This window comes from Saccopteryx leptura, chromosome 3 (genome assembly GCF_036850995.1).
Source record: "Saccopteryx leptura isolate mSacLep1 chromosome 3, mSacLep1_pri_phased_curated, whole genome shotgun sequence".
Classification (NCBI taxonomy): Eukaryota; Metazoa; Chordata; class Mammalia; order Chiroptera; family Emballonuridae; genus Saccopteryx; species Saccopteryx leptura.
This window is the reverse complement of record NC_089505.1, coordinates 92,802,933-92,825,611: the sequence shown is the minus strand read 5'-3', so window position 1 is coordinate 92,825,611 and position 22,679 is coordinate 92,802,933.

Genomic DNA, 22,679 nt, shown 5'->3' with positions numbered 1-22,679 from the left:
AATAGAAGCATTATTTCGGGGACCGCTGCGGCAGAAATCACCATGAACATAAGTGAATCCAACTAAGATCATTGGGTCTATAATCCTCATACATCAGGGTGGTTCATTCTTTCGTAGACAGGCATGACATTTTGGGCGGAACCGATCCACGGATGGGCAGTTGAAAAACCCTGCCCTAAACAGGAGGCGAAAAGTCAAGTTTGAGTTCAGGATCCTGGAGCACAGGAGAGTAGCTCAAAGAGAAACTCTTAAGGAACACCCAGAGGAGAGGAAACAATGTATCACTTTCAGACACCTGGTGAAAGTCTTGGTCCAGGGAATGCAGGGATACTGTGAGTGACAGGCAGGCTTTGCCTTCCTCGGCACAGCACTGCATGTGGCCTCTGCCCTGGGGACTCCCCATTCGGGCCACAGTGGTGCTCAGTGCACAATTGCCCAAAGCTTTCTGCATGCCAGGCACGGGGCTAGGGGCTGGGGTGCTGTAAAGAGCAGGCTGGCTTAGGGAAGGTGGAGAGAGAGACCATGGCTAAGGGGACGGCAGACACATGGGAACCAGCAGACTGAGTCGTAGGTGCAGCTCTGTCCCCAAGGCTTCAGAGGGGAGAGGATGCACCACGCTCTTTGCTCCTAAAAGTTGGGCCATCAAATCTTGGAACTGAGACAGATGAGAAGACACAGTGGCTGCAGGGAGGTGGAGGTGCCGCGGCTGGCACTCACCACCACGGGGTCACGGAGCACGCCGTCCACGCCAGCAGGGCCCTTGGCGCTGCAGGGGCACTCATGAACACGCAGATCAGGCGCTCACATTCTAGAGGAGGAATCAGGAAAACAGTCAAGAGCACGAGAGCTTTAGACACGGAAAGAGGACAAAGGAGACTCCTTGCTGGCTGACAGGGGCAGATCACGCAGCGAGGCCGGACTAGCCTGTGTCACAAGTTCACGGTCAGACAAGGCAGAACAGCCACAGAGCCCCGAGGCCTGGAGGGTATCAGGCTCGGGGACTCACACGAGAGGTTAGGGTCCAGGCCAAGAGTTAGGGCAACAGGCATGGGGCTCCTGCAGCCACTTAGGTGCCCATGACTCTCAGTCCACCTGCTCTGTGTGGGCAAAGAAAGGGCTGGTGATGCCCATAGAGCAGGGGTCCCCAGACTATGGCCCGCGGGCCGCATGCGGCCCCCTGAGGCCATTTATCCGGCCCCCACCGCACTTCCAGAAAGGGGCACCTCTTTCATTGGTGGTCAGTGAGAGGAGCATAGTTCCCATTGAAATACTGGTCAGTTTGTTGATTTAAATTTACTTGTTCTTTATTTTAAATATTGTATTTGTTCCCGTTTTGTTTTTTTACTTTAAAATAAGATATGTGCAGTGTGCATAGGGATTTGTTCATAGTTTGTTTTTTTTTATAGTCCGGCCCTCCAACGGTCTGAGGGACAGTGAACTGGCCCCCCCTGTGTAAAAAGTTTGGGGGCCCCTGCCATAGAGGTTCTTATTCAAGATGCCCTGATGGACGAATGCAGCCTCCAAGGGACATGGTTTGGAGAGAAACTGCCCCTTTGTGTAACAGGGAGAAGGAATCACTTTCTTCAAGTGCAGCAAGTCTGCCCAGACTCCCAGCGTCATGGGCAAGGCCTGGACCAGGCTGCAATCCCATGAGCCCTTGGGCTGGCCCCGGGTGCAGAGGCCGGGGCACAGACGCTGTGGGTCCTGCCCTTCCCACCCCATCCCCGGCACGTTGCCTGACACCTGGTGCAGAGCAGGTCCACAGTGGATGGCTGTGACATGGGTGGAGACCGGATGGACCCCTGGCTTTCCCTAGCAGCGTTGGCTCCTTCCTGGGAAGGCAGGAACCAAACGAGGCCATTTTCACCCCTATGCCCATCAGCACCCTGTCTAGGGAAACGCTGCGTGGCAGAAGCACGTGAGCCGTGGATGCCATCTACACCTTCTAGTAGCTTCGTTGGCGGAGTAAACACAGGTGACATATTAACGTTATTAATGCATTTACTGCTTTTAACCAACATCACCAAAACTGTAGCATTATTGTCTTGTCGCATCGTCCGCATAAAAAGACATCAATATGGTTAATTCATAAGACATTATAGCGTTCTTTTTTTTTTTCTGTTCTGAGTCTTTGAAACCCAGGGTGTGTTTTACACTCACGGGCACAGTTCAAGTGCACATATGGCTCTCGTATTAGAGAAAGCAGATCTAGAGCCTCTGATTTCCAGGGGGGGAAAATAATTCTTGAGACCTAGAAAAAAATAATTTTTTAAAAAATTTTAAATCATTCAAATAAAACCCCCTAAGAGAAATGGATAAGCGTAGCAGCGAGGTCCACACAATAGAAAGTTACTCCGGTCCTCAGAGCATCCAGCTCCTTGCGTTGGTGTGGGTTGTTGGGGGAGGCCCTATTCACACCGGCCCAGGAGAGGAGCTGGTACACAGTTAAGATCTACTGTGTCAACCCGTCCCATGCAACTCGAGTCTGAATTCTCCCGTAGCTATACAAAACCGCACTTAGAGTGGGGCGTGGATGTGTGTGAGCATAGCTTCTGCGACGTGGGAGGCAGCCTCCAGCCACAGGGGTCCCTCAGGTAGGGAAAGGCATTCAGCACTGCCCGAACTCACCCCTGAGCATCACAGGCCCGGAGTTTGCAGGTGAAGAGAAACGGAACATGCCGCCAACATTGGGGGATGGGAGGACTGAGGGCCCCGGAACCAGATAAAAACCGTCCTGCTAATGAAACACATTAAAAAAAAAAAAAGCAAATTTGCACAGCACCACCGGCGCAATGAATAGGACTTGCGTTTCCCCTGCCTGCCAAGCCACTTATTAATCATAACATATTATCGCTCCGCTAGTTGGTTCAATGTGGGGTGTGGAACACCAGGATCCGGCGGAGAACAGAACCGAAGAGCCCGCGAGTGGACGCCGAGAAAAGAGCAAAATCAACACAGACAGAAGCGGAAAAGGGGGGGAAGCCTCCTCCGTCCCCCCAGAGCAGATAATCACAGCCATCAGAGAGCTAAAGGGGAACATGAATAAGATCTTCCTGCAGCTACTACTTTCTGCTCCTGACTTTCTGAGCAGGGCTGGTGCTCGGAGGGGAGGCCCGAAGGTGACGGACGGACAGGGTTGAGATGAATGGAAATCGCCAATCTGGTCTTTGCCCGTCACCCTTCCGATGTGGCTGCAAATGAGAGTAATTGCCATCAGCTGCGTGCGGGGCCGTGCAAGAAGAAAATCAAATTCATGTCCAAAAAAGAAAAAGAAGAAGAAGAAAAATAACAGTGCGTGGAGGAAGGAGGGTAAGTAAGAGTCAAAGTCACTGCACAGGGCAGAAAGGACATGGTGGATTCTAGCAGAGAGTCAAGGACAAGGAAGAAGTCAGGTTATGATGCACTGTGGGAAGCGCTTGCAGAAACCTGTGAAAAGGCTAAGAAAGTGATAAAGAAGGTTCACACTCACACACACACGCACACACACACTCTTCAGATAGACATCAAAGTCCTCGAGAGGTGGATCTAGACTCGTTTGTGGTCAGAAGGAACTTCAAAAGGAGGGCCGGTTTTCACAGCATCCTAAGTACTTGAAATGGATAACCCAGGGGTCCCCAAACTACGGCCCGCGGGCCACACGCAGCCCCCTGAGGCCATTTATCCGGCCCCCGCCGCACTTCCGGAAGGGGCACCTCTTTCATTGGTGGTCAGTGAGAGGAGCATAGTTCCCATTGAAATATTGGTCAGTTTATTGATTGAAATTTACTTGTTCTTTATTTTAAATATTGTATTTGTTCCCGTTTTTTTTTGTTTTGTTTTACTTTTTTTTTACTTTAAAATAAGATATGTGCAGTGTGCATAGGGATTTGTTCATAGGTTTTTTTTTATAGTCCGGCCCTCCAACAGTCTGAGGGACAGTGAACTGGCCCCCTGTGTAAAAAGTTTGGGGACCCCTGGGATAACTAGACCGTCACCAACAGTGAAGGCCACCAGCCCGCCCCGGCACAAACCCCCATGGTGCCCCCACCCCCCGGCCCCGTGCACTCTTTCCTGCGCAGAATGAACCGGGAACCTCTGTCAACTCTCTGTGACCTCACCGGACTGGAGGTTGTTGCCATTCGATGCGCTTCACTTGTAAATCGTTCCCTCGGGAGACTCCGCCGCCCAGGCCCCTGCTGCCTGCTCCACGGCAGCAACCCTCAGCAGCGTGGCCTCGTGCCTACTGCCGCAGGGGACTTCGGTCCTCCACAAAAGGCCGAGGTACAAGAGCCTCTTCCTAGATCGCTGGCCACGGTGCGTCCCTGGCTCGGCCTGCACGCTCCTAACCCGGGCTGTGAAACGCTCACACATGCACACGGTTTTTTGAAAGCGTCTTAAAACCCTAACTGCAAAGGCGGCGGCACGTAGCCACCCGTGCCTGATGGAATTAGAAATATGTTGGGGTTGGCACATGCAAAGCTGTGTGCTCTCGCCTTCCTGCCAGAGATGGGAGATGACTGACTGAATGGGAACAGGAAATCAGCTTGCCAGGATGTGTCTAAAACGGGACAAGCATGCTTGGCGGAGCGTGAACGTTGCGCTTCAAAAAAGGAAAAGAAGAGAAGAAACAAGTCCCCTTGATTCCCAGCTCGTTCTAGAGATAAAGGGTCACTCTGGGGGAACGTGAGAGGACGGGGCACACACAGTGTCCAATCTACCTTAGGAAGTAGCTGGACGTTTCGCAAAGTGAAATGACCGTCGTTTACAAATATACAGCTTGAATGGGTTCACCAGGGAGCATTGGAAATGTGGCCCGCTGCCCACCTCCAGGGAGCGAGTGATATGCGGGCACAGTGCCATGTTCTGGGCAGCAGCAGAGCCTCCTAAGAATGGATGAGGTGACAAATATTGATTGCTTATCTGCCATGTGCCAGGAACTGTGTTGGGGACTAGGAACTCAATGCAAGCTGGGGATAGCCCATCCTTCTAGGTGGTAGAGACAGAGGGGTAACAGGAAGTCACACTGGTCCATAGTAAAGACTGTGATGACAGCAGACCCAGGAACACCTTGGACATGAGCCCCTGCCAGGTTTGGAGGGGGTGGTGAGAATGATTCTCAGAAAAAAAAAAAATGTGGCTCTCAGGCTAAGACCTGAAGGGTGAGTAGGATGCAGCCGGTTGAAGGAGAGGTAGGCTGGAGGGGCTCCAGGCGGGGGAAGCAGCATTTGCCAGGACCTGGGGGCCATGGCAAGCTTCCAGAGCTTCGTGTGGTCCAAAGTGCAGGCGACAGCAGGACGCAACAGGAGAGAAAACCACAGGGGCCAGGTCTTAAAGGGCCACGGACTCCTGGCTAAGAAACTCGGACTTCACCATGAAGACAACAGGGAACAGCAGATGTGTTTCAGGCAAGGGAGAGCCTGGGTCACGCGTGTCTCAGAGTACACACTCTCGCTGCTGTGCAGGAGGAGACTTAATGGAGGTCGGTCCCGTATAGACAGACTCAGAAACTGAGCAGAGAGAGGGTCTCGGAAATCTTGCCCAACTCCCTTGCTTTGCCAAAGAAAACTAAGGCGCACACAGAGAGAACACCCTTGCTCGAACACACAAAGCTGGCTTGCGGAAGCAGGCCGGGTGGGTTTCTTGCATCCAGGTGAGGGGGCTGCCTTTAGAGAGCTGAGGGACTCCCGGGTCCCCTTTCCCACTTGGAAAGTCACCAACAGGTGCAGTTTTTCCCTGAGGCACCCAGCCCAACATAGTTTAGAAAGGGCTTCCACCCACACTGTCTCCGAGGATCTCTACCCACCCTTCCTAAGCAGACGCATCTTCACAGTTCACACCCCTGAACGAGGTGAGAAATCAACCCCAGTGGCCTGACGTGGAAGCCCGTCTGAGAACGGCAATGCCGACACGTGGAAACGCATGCCATCATCTGCCCTCCTTCCGCGAGGCCTCCCCGGTCCTTGACATGCGTTCATCGCAGCCGCTCTCCTACCCACAAATGCGGCTGTGCCTAGGGCTGGGCCCATTAGATTACTCTAATGAGGTCCTTCCCACCATAGGGAAAGATCTCGATGCAAAAAAAAACAAAGCAGGCAGAAGCTCTTGGGCGAACAAGAACATCGCACGGCTCTGACCCACATGGCTAGCTCCTGCCGCCCTCAGTCCGCACCGGATCCAGGGGCTGAGTTCAGACGGTGGGGACTGGTGTCAGTGGCTAGGCACTCCTTAGATTCAGGAAATGCCAGTCCTTGCACCCAGGCTCCAAATGAATCTGTGGAGAGAGCTCTCCAATGAAGACGAGCCTACCCTGTCCCCCCCCCCCCCCACACACACACACACACTTTCGAGAACAGGTAGCGAGGATGGGATGTCAAGAAGAGAGGAAAGGAGAAAAGACTGAGTGAATTCACAGAACATGGGAGAGAAGGACTTCTTCTGCGTGCACCGACCCCTCCAGTGGCAGCCAGACACCTACACACAGGCCGGCGCGGCAATGTTCCCATTTTCAGGCGACCAGGGAACATTCCCTATCTCAAAATCACAGTCCCACACCTTCTGGGACCCCACCGAATGGAGCCTCACTTGGGTCAACCGACCTAGCCAAAATAAAAACGCCTCTCTGTGAATGATGGGGTTAGCAATCATCCAACCCCGGTGATGTTGATTTAAAAATAAGTTTTACTCTTAGGTGGACCCCACCGAACACTGGGGATGTGGAGGGAGCAGAGGAGGAAGAGGGTGTTTGGGAGGCTGAGCCCCCAGGAGGCTCTGAGCAGGAGGAAGCTGTCAGGGAGGGCCAGGGCAGGGGCAGGGGGCAGCTGGCTGGAGGCAGGCTCCGGCGGGAATACATGGAGCAGCCACATCAGCACACAGGCTAGCTTTCCTGGAGACTATTTGTTGTAAACATGTAACAAGTTTTGGCTGAGCCGGGGCCTCCTACCACAGCTGTTCCATCCATTTTCTAGGGCCACCTGGGGATTGTAAAGACCGCATCCCTTTGTTTGTTTTCTCTGCAAACACCGGGAAGGAGCGGGAGCGTGGGGCAGAGTCGTGTTGGGTTTTGTCAGGAGGTTTGGAGAATCCCCAGAAACTCCTAAGACTTGCCAACGGCAGGAGTGTTGGTGTTTTCCAGCTACTCTCCCCTTCTGGTTTCACTGATGGCAGGATAGAGAATTTAACAGGATGCAATCTCTCCTAATTTTCCAATCTTCTGTTGTTTTTCTCTCCCAAAGATGATGTGGCAATGTCATAGGGACTAAGTCAATTTCAAATATTTTATACCAAGAGATCGTTGCAAGGGGAACAGAAGGACGTCATTTATTGGGTTAAATATATCCCTCCCATCACTTCAAATCCAACTCTGAAATCAATTTCTCGCAGCTCCTTTTGGGAGATGTACTCATCTGGCATTCCAAAAGGGACTCTGTCCCCAGAAGCATACTTCAACAAACTTGTGTGGCTCGAGAGAGTCCTCCAAGTAGTTCAAACATCTCAACTCAGTTGATCTCGATGGCAGTCCCTTGAGGTACCAAGTCGTGAAACCCTAGGTGATTGTCTTCTTTGGAAGAAGCAGAGAAGTGTTTGTGGTCATAGATCAGACTGGGAAAACCAGGCAGATGCTTATCTTCTTGGTTGTGTTCTATTGAGGTCACTGTTGGATAAGAGTTCCCGGATAAAGCCACTCTTAAAAAAAAAGTGGGTTCAGGATATAATGTCCTGGCAAGATATGGATGGGACCCAGAAATATAGGGCTTCCAGGGCAAGGTGAGTCACAGTAACATCTGAGTCAGGAACCAGACAGCCAGAAGGAACAGAACGATTCCACAAACATACCAAGTCTCCTCTCCACCCCAGGGCCTTTGCACATGCTATTCCAACTGTATAGATTATGCTTCCTCTGCTCAACATTGCTCACACTCCAATCCCTGGCCAAGTAGAAGCCCTCTCGAACCCTTTCCAGCCACCCCAAAGTCAGGCTGGTTTATTTTTATTATATACACTCAAAATACCCCATTTCTTCCTTCAAGCTGGTTCTCTTGATCTGTAACTATGAGCTCATTTATGTGATTGTGTAAATTATATCCTTCTTTCTGTGCCAGGATGCCCCTCCTAGATGGCAAGGGATTGTGTCTCCTGCTTAGCACAGAGCTTGGCCCATAGTGAATGCTACAGAACCATAAAATAATACATTTGTGGTCATCTGTTAGAGCAGCTGTTAGGAACTGTGTCTCCTGTTCTCCAAATTTCATACACTGACGTTGTAACCCTCAGCACCCCAGAATGTGACCACATTTGCAGACAGTGTCTTTAAAGAAGTAAAACAAGGTCACTCGGGTAGACCCTGATTCATTCACTGGTGTCCTTATAAGAAGAGGAGATTGGGACACAGACACACAGAGAGAGAACACCACGTGAGCACACTGGGTGAAGATGGCCATCTCCATGCCAAGGAGAGAGGCCTCAGAAGAAACTGACCCTGCCGGTACCTTGATGTTGGACTTTCAGCTTCCAGAATGGTAGGACAATACATTTCCCTGGTTTAAGTCGCTCAGTCTCTGGTACTTGATCATGGCAGCCTCAGCAGATTATCCCACTAGCCCTAGGAAGCTAATATTGGGATGCCCCCCAAAACTTGGATGGGAGAACACTATCCTAAAGGAGGGGTCTGTGAGATGCCAACCAGGCCAGGCAGCCTGGGTGAACACTCTGGCCCCTGGACAGAGGATGCCAGCAGTGGTTTGCACCAAAGGCATGGGGGCCGGTGTTCAGACAGCTGGAAGTGGGACCACCCACTTCCCTCTGAGGCTCTGGCTGTCTGAGTTAACAAGGGTCAGTGGGTCCTGATTCCTCTGAGTGGCACAGAGGCCCTGTGGCCAGGTTAGTCTATGCCAGGGCTCCAAGTGTGGCTTCCCTGGGATCCTGGATATTGTGCTTTTGAAAGTTGGCTTTGGGCCTGACCTGTGGTGGCGCAGTGGATAAAGCGTCGACCTGGAAATGCTGAGGTCGCTGGTTCGAAACCCTGGGCTTGTCTGGTCAAGGCACGTATGGGAGTTGATGCTTCCAGCTCCTCCCCCCTGTCTCTCTCTCCTCTCTGTCTCTCTCTCTCTCTCCTCTCTAAAATGAATAAATAAAAATAAAAAAAAATAAAAAAGAAAGTTGGCTTTGGGTCCAGCTGGTTTTTCTCTCCTTGACGTCCTTGTGAAAGCCCCGTGAAAGAAGACCCCATCCGTAGGGACACTGGGAAATCACTCCGTGAAGTTGGTGAGAATTAAACTCCGTCCTTTTTTATAGTTCAATTATTTTAAAATATCTACTGCGCGCCTTCCCAGTTTGGGAGGTTTGAAGGATTGCTGGGAGACGGATCTTTGACTTGCGATGAGTATTAATCAAGCGCTTTCCCCTCTGGACTCATTCCGCTGGGCCGGCTGACGGTTACCTTTGCCCGGTCTAGGAAAAAGGTTTAGCTAAGCAAATGTGATGTGTAAACAGTATCCCCAGGAATATGTTTAACCTGCTTAAGAGAACAGACTGGCTTCAAGTAATTTAGCAGTGTTCATTTGCATCCAACAGTCCATCTGCCTTTGTAATTGGGTTTATTTATATATATTAAAGGAAGCTCACCGAAAATTCTACATAAATTATTTTTAATTTTCCTGATGAAACAATGGACGTCTATGGGGGGGGGGGGGGTTAGATAATACCAACGACCAAAGAAAAAACCAGTAATCATCCATCATGCCACCACCTGGGAAGAACTAATGTCCACATTCTCTCCTCCCTTCACCCCTCCAACCCCTCCCTCCTCCCCTCCCCCACCTGCCTTCTATATCATTTGGAGTCAGATTAACCTCAGTTCTAATCCTGCCTTCACCATACACTTGCTGTGTCACCTTGAGCAAGGTGGTCCAGCTCTAATTTTTCATCTGTAAAAGGGGATAAAATCAGTACTGAGTTTGTGGGCCGGCAGTCACGGAGACGACGGGTGTTATCCTCTGAACGCAGCGCCTTGCAAGCGTTAAACACGTAGTAAGCGGTGGCGTCCTGGTTGTGAGCTGTGCAGAAGAGAGTTAACAAGCAGGCGTGACGGCTATTGTACGAAAGGCCAGCTTGCAGAGTTGGCCCTTGGCCGGCGCCCGGGCACTTAGATGTGGGGAGAGTTCCAATGTTTCCTGAGTGGTCAGAGTGGCTCTCTGTGCCTAGAGTGTCTGTGTAAACAATGCAGTTTAGGCCAAGCACCTGCTTTCCCTCGGGTAGGTGGGAATCTGGGCACATGCCAGGCAGGAGGGTGCTTACAAGAACAGCCCCAATGCAACCCCCAGGCACTGAGTCTCTAATGAGCTTCCCTGGTTGGCAACACTTCCCAAGTGTTGTCACAACTCGTTCCTGGGGAACTGAGCCCGTGCTGTGAGTGCCCACTGCAGGGACTCTTGGAAGCTTGCTCCTGGTTTCCCCCAGACCTTCCCCCATGAACCGTTTCCCTGTGACTTTGCTTGGCAGCCTTTCACAGTGATACAGCCTAGCCAGGGTCCTGCGAGTCCTCCTCCGAACCATTGCACCTGGGGGCGGAGCTGGGGCCTCCGGATATCAGGGCATCTCTCTGGAGTTGGGCTGCTGGGGTCTAATCCCAATTCTACCACATACTGACTCTGAATCATTCAGGTCCCAGAGGGACCCAGGTGGCCACCTCAAGTGGGGGTTTAAAGAGCCTTTAATAAAAGGTTACTCATTAAGGTGTGGGCAGGGCTGAGGGGAACCAACAGGGAATAGTGCCATATCCTGGAGCTACTGGGGGCCAGTTGCTAGCACTGGTGAAATGGTGGTGGCCAGGAGGAGGGCTGGTCATTACTACTCTCAGTATGCTGGCTGTCGATGTGGTTTTCACGTGACTGTTTTCTCCTTTACTTTATAGCCATCTCCAAATGACTAGTTCTGGAAGGAAGGAAGGAAGGAAGGAAGGAAGGAAGGAAGGAAGGAAGGAAGGAAGGAAGGAAGGAAGGAAGGAAGGAAGGGAGGGAGGGAGGGAGGGAGGGAGGGAGGGAGGGAGGGAGGGAGGGAGGGAGGGAGGGAGGAAGGGGAGAGAAGGGAGGGGAGGGAAGAAAAGAGAAGGGAAGGGAAGGAATGAAAGAGGGAAGGAAGGAAGGAAGGAAGGAAGGAAGGAAGGAAGGAAGGAAGGAAGGAAGGAAGGAAGGAAGGAAGGAAGGAAGGAAGGGAGGAAGGAAGGAAGGAAAGGGAAAGAGGGAGGGAGGAGAAAAAAAGATCAATCGTGGCTTTTTAAACTTTGACTCCTACCCTGTCCTTACACAGATGTTTCTAGAATCTAACAGGAGGGATATCCTGAGGTTAAAGCCCCCATCAGCCAGCAAAGGGCCCTGGCTTCCCCTGTGTTCACCTCTGCTTCACAGGGGTGTACTTCACGCCACAATTCTTGGAGAGCTGTCACAATAAGACCAACTACCCAATCAAATCCCAAGCAGGATCGAGACCCCTCCTCTCCCCAAGCCTGAGCCTGGGCCACACTAGCCAAACCCCAGTTCAGCAGAAGGTGGTAAATGCCCCTCCACTGGGGGCCAATGGGCAGATAGGAAAATCTGCCTCCCATGCCTTTTGAATTCTGTGTGTGTGGCATGGCTACCCAGCTCGCAGTCCGCTATCACCGCGCTCACTCCCCCTCCCACTGCAGCCCCGTGCATTCCCCAGAGAGGCTGGAAGCAGAAGGTTTATACACGGGACTATAAATTGAAGTAAATCAAAGACAGGTCTTGGGTAATGAGGCAGCTGGAAGCCTCAGGGAAGCTCTGTGGTATCCAGAATGCATGGAGATGCTTGTTAGATCTTAAAGGCACAGTCTCAGATCATGTTAGCCACAAGAGGGGAGGTCAAAGGGCTACAGCCCGAGAGCAGTGAGGAAGGAAGGAACAAATCAGGTGAAGAAGAGATAGAGTGTACACATCTGGGCAGGCGACGCTGGGGGGCATTTCCAGGGCAGCCAGCGGCAGAAACACAGGGAGAACTGAGCCAGTTCCTTAAACTCCCCCGTTGCCCACGGCAACCCGCTTCCCTGCGGTCACTTACATAATGTTGCAATTGTCACTGCTATTTGCCTTCTATCACGAGGGGTGACCCAGCCTCAAAGAAACAAACTACCTAGGTTAATTCAACCCTCATTAACCACTGGCAGAAGAAAACTCATTTAATCTCACCTACTTAACTTGAACAGGGAGTAAAAAGCCCTGTTTTGGTTGGAAGGGGGCTTCAATGGGCAGGTGCCCTCCAGCTAGCCACACCCTCAGGTCATGCTCACAGTCACAGGCTTGGTCTGTAGCCAGGGACACCAAGATGCCAACTGTGTGGAAGAGACTGCAATCAGCAGGTGGTGTGAGAGCCTCAGGTAAGGCAGGAGGCACACACAGCAGGTGAGATGCCCCAGCTCTATACTGGCTTGGGGGGGGGGGGTGCTTGGGCAACTTAACCCCTCTGAGTCCCAGTTTCCTCTTCTGTTAAATGGGGATAATAGAAATGGCCATTTATAAGATCGTGGTGGGGATCTAACGAGATAATGCACGTAAGGCTCTCCAAATGCCTCCGCACAGTCAACAAATGCTGGTTGTCACTGTTTTCATAGCTGCCGAGACTCCTGCCACTGTCGTCATACCCCCATCCCCCTGAAGATAGCACGTTTATGTCCAAGGAGATGCAAGGAAGATGATTAGGTCTCGACCCCTCTGAGGAGCTGATTGAACTTCTCCGCCTGAGTTTACTCATGGCTTCCACCAGCTTAACCGAACGCCCCTGGATACTAACACAAAATGCTGGCCAAGATAAACACATCTGAAAGCGAGCTTTAGCCAAATGACTGGATAGGACAGGGATGAGGCATTTCAAACTACAGACTCAGTTCACAAACTTAGGAATGAATCAGACCTTCCTCAGAGAAAGCTCCCTCCACATCAACACACATGCATCACTCTGTAACGGGGGGAAGGGTGGTGGTGCATGTAGCTTACTTCCTCGCTCTCCGAACAATATCAGAACAATATCAGTGCCTTCCGGGTAGGTAGAAAATCCTCGAACCAGAGCAGCTGATCTACTTTGTAGAGTCTGCATAAATACCACCACACCACCGACTTTCAAGGCTAGGTCATAAGAGGCCATGAACCTTTTGCCTGTGAGCTGGAACACCTGCCCTTAGAGCCCAGAAGCCACCAAGTGAGAAGTCTGAGGCTGCCATGTTGTGAAGAACCCCAAGCCACTTGAGGAAGCTATTCAGGATCTAGTCCTCCAGAATATACCACGTTAAAGACAACTGAGGAACAGTAAATGCAGAAACAAAACAAACACAAAAACTCTCTGCCTCCCCTCACCCCCATTTGTATAAAAACATGTTTACACTCTTAAACACCAGAGACAACACTAGACTCTTTGCCCAGAGATGGCGCTGAGAGGCACCTACGTAACAAACCTTTCTAAAATAGCCTTTACCTTCCATCAGTGTGCCTATATATTTACCTTCCCACAGTCTGCAGCCCCTAGAAGTCCAAACCTCTTCTCCTCCATCAGTTTGCTTCTCTATACATGCACTCTTCTTCATTAATATGCCATATAAGACTCAAGTTCCCGCCACCCCTTTGAGTTACTCGGCACTGAGTTTCTCCCAGGTGTATATACACTGTATGTGTTAATAAACTGTTGTTGTTTTTCTTGTTAATCTGTCTTCCGTCAGTTTAATTTGCAGGGTTCCCAGCCACTGAACCTAAAAGGATAGAGGAGAAGAGTTTTCCCTCCCCTACAAGGTCATGTGCAGATGCTCCAGACCCCTCCAGGTGAGGCTGACAGCCCCACCCGGACCCAGCCTTTGAGTTATCCTTAAAACGCCCAGGAGACAGCGAGTGAGTGAAGAAGCCTCCAGATGATTCCAGCCCCCAGCCATTCAGTCCAAGCCAGCCTTTCAAGTCTTTAGACCCAAAGCCCCAGACACTGTGGAGCAGAGGCTCACACTGGGTCCTCTCCGAACTCTTGATCTATATATAGAAGCTAGGAACATAATAAAACAGGGCTTCCTTAGGCCACACTATGTTTTAGGTGGTTTGTCATAAATTAACAGATAACTAAATAAATATTTATGTGAATTCAACTAGGTAGGCTCAGGAAGGAAAAAAAAAAAAAAGTGAAAGCTAGATCCTAGTTAATAAACAGAGCAGGTGATTTCAACTCAATGGCCATTGCATTCAGGGAGCATCTGCCTAGACTAGAGCCAGAGTGAGCTGGGACAGGAGGATCCACCTCCTGGGGGTCTCAGCCAGGTGCAATACTGCCCCCTAGGGGACATTTAGAAATATTTGGAAGAATATATCATTGTGCAATGAAGGGGATGGTGATAAAAAAAAAAACCCATGCCTGTCCTGTGGTGGCGCAGTGGATAAAACGTTGACCTGGAACACTGAGTTCGCGGGTTCGAAACCCTGGGCTTGCCCAGTCCAGGCACATACAGGAAGCAACTACTATGAGTCGCTTCCTGCTTCTCATCCCCCGCCTCCTGCTTCTCCCTCTCTCTAAAAATCAAGAAATAAAATTAAAAAAAAAAAAACCAAAACCCAAACACCCGTGGCAGTGAGGTAGAGAAATTGAATGCCCATCCTGCACAGCGCCACCCCACTCCAGCTGTCCTGCCCTAAATGTTTAGGTGGCCCTGCAGGGAAACACTGCTTGGGCTCGGCTTCACAGGGCCTGTCATGGTGGAAGCAGCTCCAAAATAGTTTTTGCTTGAACAATGGGGCCCCCTAAATGCAAGCTGCCATTTCCATCTGGTGCTTGGAGGAACAGTCACTGGCTGCAACAGGGCCAGAAACAATAGCAAACTGTGTGGACTCAGTCATAGACTGTCGGACCTGCCCCCAAATAGCACCTCCCGAAGGAGTCGTACAAATCCATTTTGACTGCGTCCAATTGTCACCTTGCTGACTGACTTATCTACAACCTCTTTCCCCTGTGACATTCCATCCTACTAGAAGAAAATAGAAAGGTTCCATCAATACAAACACATAGAAATTTATAGATTTGGGGGGGATTTGTTTTCAAATTGTAAATGGTATAGTCTAGTCATGTTATTTCTGTTTTTGAAACCTGTATAGGAGACTTTGTCTATTACTATGTCCAGTACATAAGGATCTACTTGAGCCTTGTTAACAGCTGCACAGTAGCCTATTGTGTGAATAAACTGTACTTACCTTTACATATTGACAAACATTTAGATGTTGCTTTTTTTCTTTCTTTCTTTCTTTCTTTTTTTTCAATCACAAACAATATGTCAGGGGAGAATTTCTGTCCTTGAATTTTTGACTCTCCTGAATGCATTTCCCCAGGTGAGGAATTGCTGAGACAACTCTTTATAATCTTAGCCGAGCCTGCCAGATTACCCTGCACAACAGCCAAACTAACTAACTTCCGTGCTCACCAACGGTGTCTGAGGACATCGCAGCTGTCTCTGCACTTTTCCTGGGTAGTTATTCAGAGGTCTCAGGAATATTTATCTGCCATATCAGGCAGAGAGGGAAGAAATTTGTTCAAATAAATTAGATTCAGTAAGTATTTAGTGTCTCTTATAAAGCAAACACATTGCTGGAGGGGCATCCCAGTGAGATGGCACAGCCCCTACCCTGGAAGAGTTGACAATCTCTTCCACAAGCAAATTTTAAACTTTGAACATGAGAACCACAATAAGCCAATAGAGCAGTTCATGGTTCTGGGGCTTCTGAGGAGCGGAGATGGCTATGGGTCCAGGTGGTCACGAAGCCCTCCTACAGCAGGTGCGCCCCAAGCTGAATCTGAAGGATGGGAGCGATTGAGTTACCCGAAGAGGAGGAGGAACAGAATGTGGGTGGGTGGTGCCTGGGAAGGGGGCACAGGTATGAATGGCAAGGGACAGGATGCAGAGGAGAGTAGAGAGAGGTGGCAACATGCAGACGGGCACAGAGGAAACACATGCGCCGCGTTAGAGGGCGGACGCAGTCGCGGCTTCCGTCCTGCTAACAGAGGGGCAGAGGGAAAGCCCAGCACAGGGCCGGCTGGAACCCAGGTCAGTGCCTGCGTCATCACAGAACATGCAGAGCCAGCCCCGAAGAACAAAACATAACTAGTTCAGCAAGATACCTAAAAAAGATTATTCCACAAATTGCATTTTTATTGATTCTAATAGCATAGAGAAATGAATTTCACAAAGTACATTACACAACACTTACTTGTAAATCAATGCATAAACCGTATAAATCTGTCAGATGACTACTCAACCAGGAGATACAAAGTTGAGGGGACAAAACAAGAGGACAGGAACCGTGTTTTTGAGCAAATAGATAGTTACCCTATTGTAAACACTTAAAAAAACAAAAGTGATGTGTGTGTATGTGTACAAGTTTACTGTAAAGTTAAGGGGGGGAAAAACTAAACTATTACAAGAATTAACCATGACATTTTAAAAGCTACCTAAAGGCATTATAAATGATAATGATGGTAACAATAGTAGTAATAATCATCACCAAAAGAAAAAAAAAAAGGAAGGTATATTTCCATACCCTTTTAAAGTATTTTGACATAGCCAGTGTGATCTTTCACAATAGCCTTCCAAGGTACGACTAGGAAGAAATTATAAATTTTCTGATTATCAAAGTAACAAGCAAAGCTAACGTGAATCGGGAAGACTTTTTCACCTGGAGTCTAAATAGTCTCCCAATGTCTACGGGGAGCCTCGGGGATTCTCATGCAGTTTTTAATTTGCATGCTAATATCTATATGCATGGCAATGGGCATTTTTCAGATGAAGGCGTCCATGGATTCTCTAATCCGTAAATCCCCCAAAGTTAAGAACCACTGAAATAGAAAAAGAAATAGCTATGAGTTTGCCATTAGCAAGATGTAGACATTAACAAAATGTTTTGACATTTTAAAACATATGACAGTAAGATGTGTAATAATCGATGTCTTTTACCTGTAGCTATATAGATATATGCAAGTAAAGTAATAGGCATCACTTCTACTTCTGCCCTATGCTGGAGCACCCCAGGCAACGCCTGCCTTCCTAACTGTTGTTGACTAACAAAAAGAATTTTTTTTTTACAGGGACAGAGAGAGAGTCAGAGAGAGGGATAGATAGGGACAGACAGACAGAAATGGAGATGAGAAACATCAATCATCAGTTTTTTTTGTTGTAACACCTTAGCTGTTCATCAATTGCTTTCTCATATGTGCCTTGACCGTGGGCCTTCAGCAGACCAAGTAACCCCTTGCTCGAGCCAGTGACCTTGGGTCCAAGCTGGTGAGCTTTGCTCAGACCAGATGGGCCCACGCTCAAGCCAGCAACCTCGGGGTCTCGAACCTGGGTCCTCCACATCCCAGTCCAATGCTCTATCCATTGTGCCACCACCTGGTCAAGCACAAAAAGAATTTCTTTTCCCCCAGACATTGGACAACAAGCAGCACAGGAGAATTACCTGTCAGAGAAGAGAAATACACAAGGCGAGCCCTATCATTTCTTTAGCTTCCTTTTTGGAGAGAGTTTTCAGACCACAGTCCCATGAAGGGGGGACCAAACAGCCTCTGGTGACCCTGCTAAGTTGACAAAACAGAGTTTGGAGTTTGGGGGAGGTCAAGGTGGCTGGATTTGCATGACAAGATCCCAAAGAGGAGGGTTCTGCACAGGCAAAGCGCTCTAAACATTTGTAGGGGGTTCCCTCTGGTTTTGGTTGAGTATTGATGAGTGTGCCTATGGGAGGAGAGTACTCCAGGCCAGGGAAGAACACCAGAGGAGTAGACAGAGCAAACCTCTGTGCCCAGGGGGCTGAGGATAATTCATGCTTCCAACAGCCAGGGTGCAAACATGAAGCACTGGGTAGAACTCCCGGGTAGGCATTGCCTCAGTGGTAGAGGCAAACTAGCCCTAAATTAAAGGCTGCCCTGGACCAACCCTAACTAGAATTAAAAGCCAATCTCAAAACAGTCAAACAGATTTCAAGTAACTTGAATGTGTTCCAAGGCAACATCCCACAAAACCGAAAGGACTACAATAAAATCCAGCAGCTGCCAATGTCATTGTCACACTGCAGACATCCAATTAAAAATTATGAGGAATGAAAATAAATGGGGAGATACAACCCATCGCCAGAAGTAGTAAGATAGTAAATTTTCTGTTATGTGTCTTTTACTATAATTTAATTTTTAAAAAATTATTTAATAAATAAAAACTAAAAAAAATATAAAATGGCCCTGGCTGGTTGGCTCAGTAGTAGAGCATCAGCCCAGTGTGTGGCTCTCCTGGTTCAATTCCCAGTCAGGACATACAGGAGAAGTGACCATCTGCTTCTCCACCCCTCCCCCTTCCCCTTCTCTCTCTTTCTCTCTCTCTCTCTCTCTTCCTCTCTCTCTCTCTCTCTCTCTCTCTCTCTCTCTCTCCTACTCTTTTACAGCCATTGCTTGAATGATTCAGGCAAGTTGGCCCCAGGCACTGAAGATGGCTCCATGGCCTCGCCTCAGGCACTGAAATGGCTCAGTTCTGAGCACCAAAGCAGTGGCCACAGACGGGCAGAGCATCGCCCCCTCGGGGGCTTGCCAGGTAGATCCCAGTTGGGGTGCATGTGGGAGTCTGTGTCTGCCTCCCTACCTTACTGTCTCTCACTTAATAATAATAATAATAATAATAATAATAATAATAATAATAATAAAAGACTGGGTTAAAAATATGAAAAGGCAAGCCACAGACGAGGAGAAAATATTTATAAAATGTATTTATGAAAAGATTTGTATCTAAAATTCATGAAGACCTCTGAACATTGAATTATATGGAGTGGAAAATGAACAAAAGAGACCAAATAAAAAATAGTCCAGAGATTTGAACGGACACTTCCCCAAACTAGATATAGATAATGGCAAATAAAAATATAAAAAGATGCTCAACAGCAGTCATCACTAGGAATATTTTAATTTAAACCACTAGGCAATTCCACCCCTTTACCCTTTGGATGGCTATAATTAAAAAGTATCGCAGAAGGTACGGAAAAACTAAAATTCTCATACATGGCTGAAGGCAAAAGCAAAATGTTCCTACAGCCACGGCGCAGTGGATAAAGCGTCGACCTGGAAATGCTGAGGTCGCCGGTTCGAAACCCTGGGCTTGCCTGGTCAAGGCACATATGGGAGTTGATGCTTCCTGCTCCTCCCCCTTCTCTCTCTCTGTCTCTCTCTTCTCTCCCTCTCTCTCTCCTTTCTAAAATGAATAAATAAAAAAATAAAAAAATAAATTAAAAAAAAAATTTAAAACAGTTTGAGAACCTCTTATAAAAGTTATACACATACTGGTCCTGTGAGCTAGTAATCCCACCCCTGGTATGTATTAAAGAGAAATGACATTCCATAGAAAGACTGGTAGGTGAATGTCAACAGCAGCTTTATTCCTAATTGCCTAGAATTGGAAAGAACCCCAAATGCCCGTCAGTTGTGAACTGTAATACGGCCATATAAGACGGCGTGTTACTTAGCAATCACAAGGAACAAAGTGCTGTACCGGTCCAACATGAACGACTCTCAGAAGCATCACGCTGAGGGAAAGAAGCCAGGCATACACGTTGACACGCACGCAGAGCAATTTCAACGATACAAAATTCTCCAGTGGGCAAACCTGTTAGAAAGCAGTCAAGGGTGGTCAGGGAGAAGGGACTGAGTGTGAAGGGTCCCAAGAGAGCTCAGGATAACAGGATGCTCTACGTCCCAAATGCAGTGAGTGGTGCTTAGAAGACTACACACATAGCCAGAACTCGCCGAGTCGTACACTGAAAATCGACTGATTTATTGCATGTAAATGACACCTCAATAAAAGTGACAAAAGCACACTGAAAAAAATCATCGTCCAATTTGCTCAGAACTACCTAATTACAGAGAGAGCAAAATGATGTTCCTCATACAAGCCACTGTGGTTCTCGGAGATGAACAGACTCCTTCTCACTCAAACGCGGTCAATGGGGCTGTCTGCTTGAGGGAATAACAGTGCAATCTACTATGGAGCATTGGGAATCTTTGAATGAAAGACCCAGGGATCATCTCTGGGACTTAGACGAGGCCCCCCGAGTTTCAGGGAGCCTCTCTTTTTGGTCAGGATCCGATTTCTTGCTCCATGATGGTCAACGCCCACATCCTGGCTGCCCCAGGGTGTCAGTGCTGACTTCTTTTGTCATGTGCACAGTATTTGAAAGATATGCAACACACACAGGTGCACACGTGTGGTATCAAGAGATTCAGGGATGCCTTCTCTTACTCATCCCTCCTGTGCCACATATAGTAGTAAAGAGAATGCCTTTGGGGCTCATAGAGCCACACTGGACTAGCACCCCCACTCAGTTACCCCAATGGCACTTATACCTTCTACCCTCGACCTGGCCTTCTTCTGGAGTTTTCTCCACCTACCCCTCACTCAGGGCCACAAGCCAGAAACCAGATGATCACTCCTGACCCACTCCAACTCCACATCTAACCCCGCCCTGGCCTTTCTCATTGTACCTTCTGAGCATTCCTGGGTGTGCCCACTGCTCAGCACCCTGCTGCAGGACTCCGTCTGATCCCCCATCCTCTCATTCCTGAGGGGCTGAGCTAGCCCCCTGCAGGGTCTCCCTCCCGCCTCCATCCACTCTCCTCACCGTGGCCAGATGAGTCTTTAAAAATGTGAATGCGTGTGTGACGATGTGATTCATATCCGTCCGCTTTCCTACTGGCCGGTAGAACGGACCGTATCTGTTCTGCTCACGGTTCCTAGTACAATTCCAGACAAGTGGGTGATTGGTAACTGTTAGGTAAACAAATGTTTTCTAAGTTTGCTAGCTTCTATTGGGTCAGTGCCACAAGTGTATGGAAGTCTATGGAAGGCTATGGGAGCTTGCCTTCAGGGCGGAAGATTGCAAATTGCAGATTGCCTTCCTGTGAAGGGTCCCGAGAGAGCTCAGGGTAACAGGATGCTCTACATCACAAATGCAGTGAGTGGTGCTTAGAAGACTACACACATGGCCAGAACTCACTGAGTCGTTTTTGCTGTTTGTTGTTTTGCTGTTTGCACACCGAGTTTGTTGTTTGCTGAAGAAGGGGTTTCTTCCCCAGCCTGTTTTGATAGAGAGTTTGGAGAGAGGGAGAGAGGAAGAGAGAGAGAGAGAGAGAGAGAGAGAGAGCAGAGAGAAAGAGGGTGCTGAGGCTGGGTGGAGGCCTGTGAGTCCAGAAGAATCCAAAGAATGAGTCAGGGCTTTGGGAGTCCCAAGTGAGCCAAAGCGGTCTTCCCTGCCTGTTTGCTCATCCGCCCTTTTGAGACTTTAATAAATGGAATGGCCCACCATCCTCTGGCTCCATGGTTCTTTTACCGTCTGCCCAAATCCAATGCAAACCTGCATGGCCACCGCAGCAGCTCCTGGCCTTAAATCACCATTGGCTAAACGAGGGCAGTGTGGGAAGATGGCTCGATTTCATGAAGATAAAGGGAAAGGAGGAACAATGCGGAAAACAACAGCTGGGCCCACGGCAGCCCCGGCAAGGCCGTGAGTCGGCCGATGTGAAGCTTTCACTCCAGCCACCCTAGGCTCAGGGGAAGGACTTCGATGCAGACATGTATTTCCGGCGGAGGAGAGAGATGGCTCCTGAAACCCTCCTACAGGGAGGGTTAATGAGACGAGACGCTACATTAATACATTGTCATAGCTGTGTCCTCATAAAACTTGATTCAAGGAACACTGAGATTTCCATTTTATATGATTTTCACGTATCATGAAATAATGAAAGCTGTCACTCCACTTGGATTATTTTCACCCCATTTAAAAAATATAAAACACTTCTTAGCACACGAAGATCATACCAAAACAGGGAGAGGTTGCTAGGTCTAAGTTGCTCAGATGCTTTTCAACTCCTGGACAAACTGATAGAAAAGTTCTTTGTTGCCTGGACAGGACTGTAGCACCATTATCAGCGGCCACTTCCAGACCACCTCTTCCAAGCCGGGCATGGTGCCGGGCGTCCACACCCACCACGTACCCTTCAGTGTCATGCCGTCAGATGCTGTTCATCTTCCCACTTTAAAGAAGAGACAACTGAGGCTCCCAGACATTCAGAACTTGCCTAAGGCACATGGCTGGCAAGTACCGGATGAAGTTAGAATTTGATTCCAGGTAGCTGATTCCAGAGCACACTCAATTTCTTCAATATATTGCTTTCCACATGGGCTTTATACTACAATGTATCCTTATCCTACACATCAATGTTATTTATTGTCACATAGTTCCATTGAACTGATAGTTATGAGAAAATGCTACAGGCACAGAAGAACAAAGATGCAGAGATCCTGGGGAGGCTGGAAACAGCAGGAGGCCATGCAAGGGTGAGAGCAATTGGGTTTGGTCCTCCCAGAAAAGACCCCTCCCCCCCAACCATCAGTGTCTGTGCGGTGGCAGGGAAACCTCAGGCCAGCCGGGCAAGCGCAGGAAGAAGCAGGTGTTTAGAGGAGCGAGCCCCAGTGCCTGGGGGTTTAGCAAGGTCACATATTGCCTGCCTCACCAGTCTGCTCTGAGTTGACCCAAGACTCAGTCCCTGTGGCATCAGCTGTACTTTTGTTATCTGATGCCTGGAACACCCCATCCAGTCTCCCCACAGCACGCAGCCAGGGGCTGACTTGTGTTCCAGGACAGCTGTGT